Raw genomic sequence first — 9,903 nt, 5'->3', positions numbered from 1 at the left:
CTATCTCTAAATTTGGATCATCTTGTCGGCAATTAAGGCCTCCCACCAAAAATAAGTTCAACTAAAATCATTTGTTGGCTTCAAATATGACTGCAGGGAATGCCTTTAAATCATTTCGTTTGGAAGTTTTTATGCTGCTGATGAGTTGGTTGATGAAAATGCAGAGTGCAGTATATCATTCTAGAAGCATTGAAAATGTCAAAAAAACTTATGAGAAATTGTTGGTATTTGAATTGGAATTCAGTCATACGTGGAACTATATGTTTTCTGGTAGAGACAAGACATTACTTGCTTTTATTGGTTTCAGAGAAGTATTTGTTCTTTCTTTCACTTTATTTCACCGGAAACTCCAACTTTTCTCTCTCAATATCTGCCAGAACTCTTTCAAAAAAATCGTCTTACTTCCACATAAGATCTCTACCCAATTCCTGTCATTTCTCATAGCTTTTGTCCTCTAGTTGTTTTTTTTTTTTTTTTGCTTTTTGCCGCACTCATAAAATGTATCTTTTGAGCACAAATGTCAAATATTGCTTTTTAAGGGTCACCGGCTAAATATTCTTGTGCTCTCTCTGCCTATTTATTTTTCAATGTTGCATGCCACAAGCAAGCATTTTGCTTTTGTTTGCCAAAAGCCGCCCTTTGGCACTGCATTTCTTTTGAGTGTTTTTCCTACACTTCCACCCAGGGGTTGTATCACTCTTTGTGTAAAGACTCAATCTACAGAGAGGCAGAGCCTTAACCCATAAGTAAAATCTAAAAGAAACCCATTCAGAAAAATAAAATTTTTATTTATGTGGCAACGCATCTTTGCATCTTTTCCAGACCATTTCTAATAGCTTTTTGATTTATTCCCAAGAGAAAAACAAATAAAAAACATTAGCTTCATTTGGATTTTTGGCCGATTCTCTGCCTCTAGAGGCAGACCTTTATATTCAATCGGATTGACGTCAAATTGTTTATGCAGGCCACAGGGCCGAGGCATTTAGTTGATGGCCGACTGGTTTATTTATTCCCTATAGATACACAGATACACAGACAGTGTAGCTGTGGCTACTGTTTGGGAAGATATTGTAATTTGCTATATAGGGAAATCAAGTGCCGCCAAATTCATTCGATATTCAAGTCAGGTTTCAACATCGAACTTTGCCAAATACCGCGACTGGAGGGCGTCACCCATTTTGCGCGTTCCAAACGCCAATGAAATATTAATGCATTTGTACATTTTTTCTCTCTCCACTTTTTTTATACACATTATATAGCCATATAGCATATTTTTTTTTTTGGCTTAAATGGCGTCGCGCCGACACGCGCACTTCCGTCAACGCAAATATATATTTTTTCTCTCACAGAAAATCCCCAAAAATAACAATCGAAAAGAATACAATTTGTTATTTTGGCGACATGGGAGAGCAAGTGTTAAAAAGTGACAGGTTGTTCGGGTTCGGAGGAAACACGTACGAGTACACTCAATAGCTATATAATATCAGGGTCTTTTTATGAGATTTCTCGTAATTTTTGTCTCATTAAATTATGAAAAATTATTTGGCCCAGACAGTGAAACAATTCAGTCTGCTTTAATGAGACTTTCACATAGATTAATGGCAATCCGTAGATGATTATTTCTGTAAAAATTCGTTTAAATGTTGAGAGGGTTAATGATCTTTGGGAAACATTTTTGGGAAAGGTTTTTTCTTTTACATATAGCAGAGCAATATAATGCTATTTAAAACATTTCGCCAATTTTGGAAGTGAATTTCAATGTGAATTTTAATATTCTATGTAGGATTTTTTGATTATATTCTGGTATTATGGTTTTAAAATTATCCGCATCTCTCATTACATTGATCGAAAAAACATTTTAAAAAGTTCCCAATAATTCATCTTTATTTGAATTTATAATCTCTTTAAATTAAGCAAGTCTTCAAGTTCTTCATTCTGTGAAATTTTCAGGAATTTCTTTAGTAATTCTTGCAAAAGAATTCTCTCTTTTCTTTTTACCCAAATAAATATTGAGCTAAAAAATGTGAGTCTCTAAAAAATATGTTTGCGTGGAACGTAACGTAGAGTCCCCAGCTAGACATTAATTAACATTAAGCAGACATATAGACGCATATAAAAAAAGATACAAACAAGATTTAGATACACTTGAAAAAAACAACAAAAGGAAAAGCATATTTTAAATGCTCGAAAACCAGAAATAGTTTAAATATCTGACGACATCAGGAGAGGGACAAAATATTGCAAAAAAATAAAATGAAACGAAAATACTTTTAGTGAGTGACCCTGAAATGCGTGTGGGGTTCGGTTTTGAAGTAAATATGAGCGTGAAAAGTATTTGGAACTGGGTCAAATACAAAAAGGGGGCATGTGCATTGACTCCGTTTCGGCTTCTGGCCGACAATGAGGTCAAAATAAATGAAACATAGGCTAACCAACAATCCACCCACCCGCTAGGCCGCTGTCATGGCAACGAACTTGACGGGCGAAACCTCCTCCATTTCTGATAAACAATTAATTCAATTAAAACAATTGCCAGGGACAACGATAAACAGGCACCCGCGTGTCAATGCGTTTTCCATTGCGTACGCGTACGCGTATATCCCAGGAGTTTTCCCTTAGAGAAACGCTTTTCTTGTGGTGCGGCTTTTCTGCGTGAAAGTGAAAGTCCATGTGTGTGCGTCCAATTTAATGTACAATTTTCTTACATTTTCTGTTCATTAATCTTTTTCTTTTTTCGCTGTTTTTTTTTTTTTCGCTTTTCTCGCATTTTTTGCGATAATGGTTTTGATTGTCTTTTGCTGGCATGTGCAATGATCAATCGTTGATTGATTCGATTTGCCTGCCTGGCCAACAGAAATGTGTTTCTGCGGTTGCAACAAATTTAAATTACGATAATTAGCATTTCACGTATCAAATTTGATTAAAAACAAAGTTCATTTTAGTCGTTGGAAATTCGAAACTGTCTTTGGAAATACAAATAATATCTTTTACCATGCTTCCATTTTGATGATTTGTATCTTTTGTGAAAACTTAATGATCTGTTCGTCTGGTGGTGAAGTTCCTTGTGGGCTTTTGTTGGTTTTTTACAATGATTAAGATAAATGATCTTCTGTGGATGGTTTGTTGGCTTTTGCTGATTGATTTTTGGGAGAGTGTTTTGCTTAATAATGCTATATGATCTATGTGCCTATGATCTGGTTTAGTTTCAGGTTTTGGTATCTATTTTGGGATAACTATATTTAAAGAGCTGAAATTTAGATTTTTGATAGTTTTTGGAGAACTTTTTGTAAGTTCTTAAAAACTTCAACCACTTCACCCAACATTTCTTCCATTATACCATACCATAATTCCCACAGATTTCTCCCTCAATCTGCCCCAATCTTCCCTCTCTTCTATGTCTCTTTTCTTACGGGAAGCACAATTTCAATAGATTTCTCCTACAATTTGCCATCTTATAGGCAGATCTCCGCCTCCTACACTGCGTGGATGGCTCGCATCAATCTGTCGTCTGTCGTTCAATGATACGAGTATGTGGAGACAACTTCGGTTTTGCGGGTTTTTCTGTGATTTGTGCGGTTTCTATTTCTTTTTCTTTGCTTTTGTTTTTGGTATAATTACGGGCCAACCGATTTGTCTGTAACCCAATTCTTGAGCAATTCTCTGGCATTTCATTCAAGTTCACATGCAAAAAACACGTTTCTCCATTGCTGTTGCTGCTGCTGCCTCGCGTGGGTTGGAAAATTGTTTCGCGCCTTGTTTTTTGGTCACAAATCGAATTTGCATACCGCCTCAAGAGAGGGGGGCCCTGGACTATGTATATGGGTCTGTCTCATGTAATTTCAATTGAAGAATGAAGGAATGGTTATTATGATATTTGCATACGAGCTTTGCAATTAATTTGTAGCGAATGGCGCACCTTTTGGCTTAAGGATTGGCCAGGCATTCCTTCACTGCAACTGCACTCCTCCTGAGGGTCCGTCATAGAAAATTACCATAAAACAACACAAATAGTCAGACGGATTTGAGATTTCTTTAACCTGAAACGTGCCTATTTGTGGCAAAACAAGAAAACCCATCGGACCCAGCCGCTGATGGCACGTGAGCATTTTACAAATGAATCAACAAACAAACACAGCAAAGGGAAAAAACTAGTATCTACGCACCTAGAAAAAGAAGCCGCAGAAAGATTTCATAAAAAAACACATTAAAAAATTAAAATAAAAACCAAAAAACAACAGAAAAAAAGCTTGTTGGAATTTCGGTGTTGATTTTTCTTTCGATTTTTTTTTTAAATATCAAAACGTATTTGGGTATATGATGCGTGACTTTGGGTAAAATTCGAATTAAATGGGGGATAAGGGCACCATTTTTGAGGGAGTAGATGACTAGCGATTGCTTTACAAAATAATTTAAATACTAAACAAAACACCAGGAAATTACTGGAAGCCTCCATACAAGCGAACAGAAAATACAAGGAAATAAAAAATAAAATACAAGAAATTTCAGAAACTGCTATAAAAATTACGAAAAATACGAAAAGCAATATCAGTTTTTTCAACTGTATAACATATAAGCAAATACTAGAAAATATGTGAGAAAATACTACAAATTAATGTTTAAATCCCATCTCAAATGTTAATTTTTTAAGGGATATTCCCCACCTAGCAGTAAGAGTAACTCTTAGGGTTTCCTAGCCCTAAACAATCAGAACAAGAGATCTGAACGTGTGCTCCCACAGTTGGGAGTCGGAACAGGGGCTTTTTCTTTTTAGATGGAATCTACTATCCATGACGAAACCACAGACAGCTCTGGCTCTGTCTGTGGCTGTGGCTGTGAGCTATATTTAGTAGGTGGATTGTACATTGATTGTCTTCTAGTTTCAGAGAGAGAGAGAGAGAGAGAGGGAGAGAGAGGGAGAGAGAGAGGGAGAGACTGAGACCGAGGCGAGACCGATGCTTGATTAAATTTATGCACACACCATCGCCCATCGAATGGGGGCTGGCACTTTTCACTACTCGTGTGATTTATGCCGACCGACACTTGCTGGGCGTGGCACCAAAGAATTTCTTAATGGTCAAAACCAAAGCGCATTACGTGACCAACTGGTAAAAAGCAAGCAACAAAGTACTCGCGTATCGCGTTGCGAAAGCGAAAAAACGAAAGTGCCAAAGACCAGGCCCAAACACCAGAGGCAAGAGCCAGAGCCAGGTCCAAGAGCCAGATCCAGAGCCAGGTCCAAGAGCCAGAGCTTGTTTTCTTGTTTCTGCTCCTGGCAATGGTCCTCCCTCCCGTCTTTTCTCCATCGATTGTCGCATTGCATCATTGTTCACATCTCTCATATTCGCCCGGCCAGTCGTAAATACCAAATATAATTGTTTAACTGTCCATAAAAAATGAACAAATGCAGTAACAAGGAGACCCTTTTTGTCGTGGTCCATTGAACTGTGAGCTCCAAAAGTGCGACTCAAAGAGATATTTCTGACCAAAATAATTTCACACCAATGTGTTGGCTGGCACAAGTATCTGTTTGGATTGTCCATCCATCACTGTAGTGGAGAGAGGAAAAAGATGTTGCGCCACCACAGACACAAGTAACCAGCAACCAGCAACAGGTCGTTGTCAGGCAGGTGTCGAATATGCCTTTCTTTACGGGGGTGGATCGCATGCATGATGGAGATATTTTCCCAGAGAATTATGAGTGAAGACATCACTAAAGGTTAGGAGAGAATTGGCAGCCTGGGAAAACAAGGAAGTTGCCCGGGTAGATCGTAGTTAGGGGGATAATTCGACTCAGCAAATGTTGCTGGTTGATGAATGGGAAAAATGGAAAATCTATGGGAACAGGAAAGGGATCAAGGAATGTCCTTAGAGTCGAGAGTATCTTTTAAACATGAGAAAGGGGATTAAAAAAATCATTAGATGATAGTTTAAACCAATTTAAAATTTTTATTTATATTTATTCATATATTTATTTCCTTAATTTTCTAGTGAATTATAGAAATTATAGAACTCGTATCTAAATGTCTTTGCAGAAAATGATATATCAATCAACTTTCTTGAAATTTAGAGTATAGTTTGAGCATAATCCTGATGAATATACGGATCTATAAATGATTTCAAAACCTTAAGAAAATATACTAAAAAATATCTGTATTCAAATTGAAAGCATACTTGAGGTAATATATCCGCAAACTATCTCTTCAAAGTCAAAGGAAAACCCAGTTAAAGTATCTTCAAAGTCAAAACAAATGTAACTCTATCTGTGCAGTATCTTTTACACACATTCCATGAGCATTAATTGTCTTTTGGTTAGCCACAAATCTGTCGCAAAAACCTCAATTGAGAAAACTTGATTTATGACTTGGAATTGCAGATAAATAGTTTTTGCCCCCTATCTTTTCCATGGATTTTCTTCACTGTCGATTGCTCTATTTGGGGGAAAATTGCATGTCAACGGAAATTGCTTAATCATTTCCACGCATATCTCTGGACATTTTACTCCGCTCTTGTCTCTCCTTCTCGCTTGACTCCACTGCACTTTTCTCTCCTTTTTTTTTTACTGCACTCCACTTGCATATCTCTTGACTCCACTCCGCTTTTATCTCTCTCTCTCTCTCTTCTCTCTGTGTAATCTATCGTCTTGTGAAATGTTTTTTTCTCTTTTTTGCCAAATGACTAATCGACAAAACTATGTCTCTGTTTTCTCTTCTGCAGGTAAGTTTTCCTTCCCCCCAAAATAAAAAGGAAATCATTGCGTAAGTCAATAAAACTGTGAAAAATTGTTTACTTAGGACTTCCCTTCGGGCGTGGCGTTGCGTTACGGTTTTTATGCGGAAGTTCCTGTAGGATGCAGCCATTAGCATGTGCAATACGCATCCCCATATAGAAATGAATCAATTTTCGAATGATTGCGAGTATTTTTAACAGACGATGGCGAGACCATGTGAATTATTGGCTCATTTGCGGGAGTGAGAGACGGCTAAAAGGGGAGGAGACCACAAAACACTTATGAACCCGTGAGATACTCCGCTGCTTCAGCCTCAGTTTCTGCCACAATTTGAGTCACATTCCCTGGCTCTTTTCCTCTCTCTCTCTCTGTCCCTCTGTTTCCCTCTCATTACCTTAGGCTTCCTCCTTTACCTGATGACCTCTTGTCGCGCCTAACGATCTTCAACCCAAACCGAAGACATAAAAAACCATTCAAAAACCCAGTCTGCAGACAGTCTCTGCTGCCTCTTGCCTCATGCCAATTGTCTCTTGTATCTCTATCTCGTGTTGTTTCGTTGTTATTGATAGTTGTACAACATTCAGAGACGTGTGCGCGTCGAGTATCTTTGTTGTTGCTGCTGCTCATATTCATTGTATCTCTGGGATGTCCGTATCTTAAACATGTCTGTTTGTGTGGTGCCTTTTGCCCATTTGCGAATCTATCTGTTGGGTTAATGTCTCCTCTCGGCAGAGGGATGTCAATTAGCCGAAGGCCTGACTGAATTGCCTATGCCTGATGTTTAAACAGAAGTGCGTGATGATCAATGAAACTCCCTGTTTGACAGTTTCCCAGCTATTCGTTTTCCTCTTGCAAAGTGAAAGTGAAAATTGGCGAAGAAAAGGCAGAGAAAATAGCTCTGAGCTACAAAGAATTCTAGGAGGGCTTTGGGAGGGAATATATGGAGTTGGAGAGGAGGAGAAATAAAGAGTAAAATTTAAGAGATTTATGGAATAACTATAGAGAGAAGTTGTAGAATTCGGTTCCCTTTTTCTATACCAATTTTTAATTTTTTTTTAAATGTTTCACATACAAAACTGAATCAAGAGTTCATATTACAAAGATAACTTTACCCAGAGATATTTATCCATAGTTTTTTTTTCTCCCATTTTCCTTCTTCTACAATGATTTCCACCCACTCGAAACTAATTGAAGATTTCATATCTCTGGATCTCTGGCTTTTATGGCCTTCGAAACTCATCTGCAATCTGCAATCTGGAATCAGCAATCTGCAGTTTGCAGTTTTGCAGTCGTTTACTAGATTCTGAAAGCCAGAAACCAGACAATTTATGATACAAATTAAATGCATGAAAATTATGATGAATGCGAAATGAAATTTATGTTGATGACATACCCCCATGCGCCAGCAGCAGAGACTCCAAAGGCTCGCCACAGACTCCACAGACAACACAGATTTCTACTTCATGGATGTCTCCTTCTGCTTTCAGGGCTCTTTTCTTTTCGTTTCCCTCTGCTGTCCTCCTCTGCTGCTTTCAGGACTGTCTCCTCGTTCCCTCTGCTGTCTTCTGCTGCTTTTGGGGCAGCTCTTTATGCTTTGGGGCAGCCTCCAATCAAGAGCCAGACGATCCACAGACAACAAGCAGTCGACTGCTGGCAGTGGCGTTGAGAAGAGTCTGTAAGCCAAGTCTTTTGGGTTGTTTATGTCTGCCTCTATCTCTGGGTCTCTGGCTCTGTCTTCTGGTCTCTGGGTCTCCGGCTTGGGCTTGGGCCTGGTCCTACCTCTCCTGCCCCTCTCCATTGAGGCTGCTTCAGTGTAGGATACGGTGGAGGCCTGCCTCTAGCCGAAAGTTGTTGCGTATTTAAAATGGAAATTGCAAGTTTTTTTCCTCGCTCTTTGTACGTTCCTCTCCCCAGTCTCTGGTCTGTGCGGCGCTTTTGTTTCACTTTCGTTTGCTTGATTGCAGGTTGTTGTTTTTGTTGTTGTTTCATTTTCTGATTCGTTGCATTTATCACGGGGTGCCACACATTTATGCCACAAGATGCCAGAAGATCAGGCAGGCATGGCCAAAAGCCAGTCGCGCCACAACAAATTGGCCAAATCGAAGCGCCAGAGTTTCAATTTCATTTTCATTTACAGAAAAAGAGAGAGAGAGGTAGAGATAAGATGTGATTTGGGTATGCAGGCTTTTCTTTGACTAGGTTTTCAGGTGGGTTTTGTTGAGCGCAAATGTGGCCCCTTCTTCTCCCGTGTTTTGGGTGATTTTATTCCATTTTTTCACTTACATTTCAATGAAATTAGTATCCCTTTTTCCCTCTATTAAGATGAAAATATTAGCATGTTTTTTAAGTGTATTTTGATGGAATTTTTGATGCCATTTTCCTCCCTTTTCCTCTCATTTTTAAATGATATTTTTCTTTATTTTTCCTGATATTTGGTTGGAATGTTCACCTCCTTTTTACCACTTTGATCCATCCGCAGTTTTGTTGTTTGTCTCTCGCTCTTTCGTTGACAGGTTATGAAATATCTGGCATCTTACATCTTGCAACAATCTTATGCCGCACAACGAAATTTCCTGTTTTTCTTTATTTTATTTACGCACTTCCCCACCTCCTTTTTGCGCATTTCGCATGGGTTTCGGTGGGTCTGTCTGGCCGATCGGCGAATCGGTATTAATTATTATGGGGGCCTCTTGTTTTTGTACCTTTTGCGGATTTTTTTTATGCCGCCGCGCGAACCTGTTGCAATGCGTTCCACAAGCCACGGAGAGAGAGAGATATGCGAATAGGTGTGGGGTTTGAAGTTCGGATTAGGTTGGGCCTTGGATTGGAGATTGGGGCGGTGGCTGGTGCTGCGGCTTCGGCTGCTTGTGCCACCAATGGAGGTAAAAGTTTGGGGATTGGGGAAGGGGAAGGGAATTCGCTTTTTGGCGAGACCTGGCTGAAGTTGTAGAAGAAAGTTTCTGTGCTCTACTTTTTAACAGAAATTAATTTGATCCTAATGCATTCGAAGCGGAATATTTTTCCGACTTTATTTTCTATATTTAAGACCTTAAGTTTTCTCAAATCAAATAATTACATCAGAAAGTGGGATACCTTGGGATTATATACCTTGTATCTTCCGGGTTACACTCATTCTAATCCCACAAATATATCTTACAGAGAAACCCCAGACTATG

Source organism: Drosophila obscura, unplaced genomic scaffold (genome assembly GCF_018151105.1).
Source record: "Drosophila obscura isolate BZ-5 IFL unplaced genomic scaffold, ASM1815110v1 contig_1, whole genome shotgun sequence".
Taxonomy (NCBI): domain Eukaryota; kingdom Metazoa; phylum Arthropoda; class Insecta; order Diptera; family Drosophilidae; genus Drosophila; species Drosophila obscura.
Note: the sequence above shows the minus strand (reverse complement) of the source record.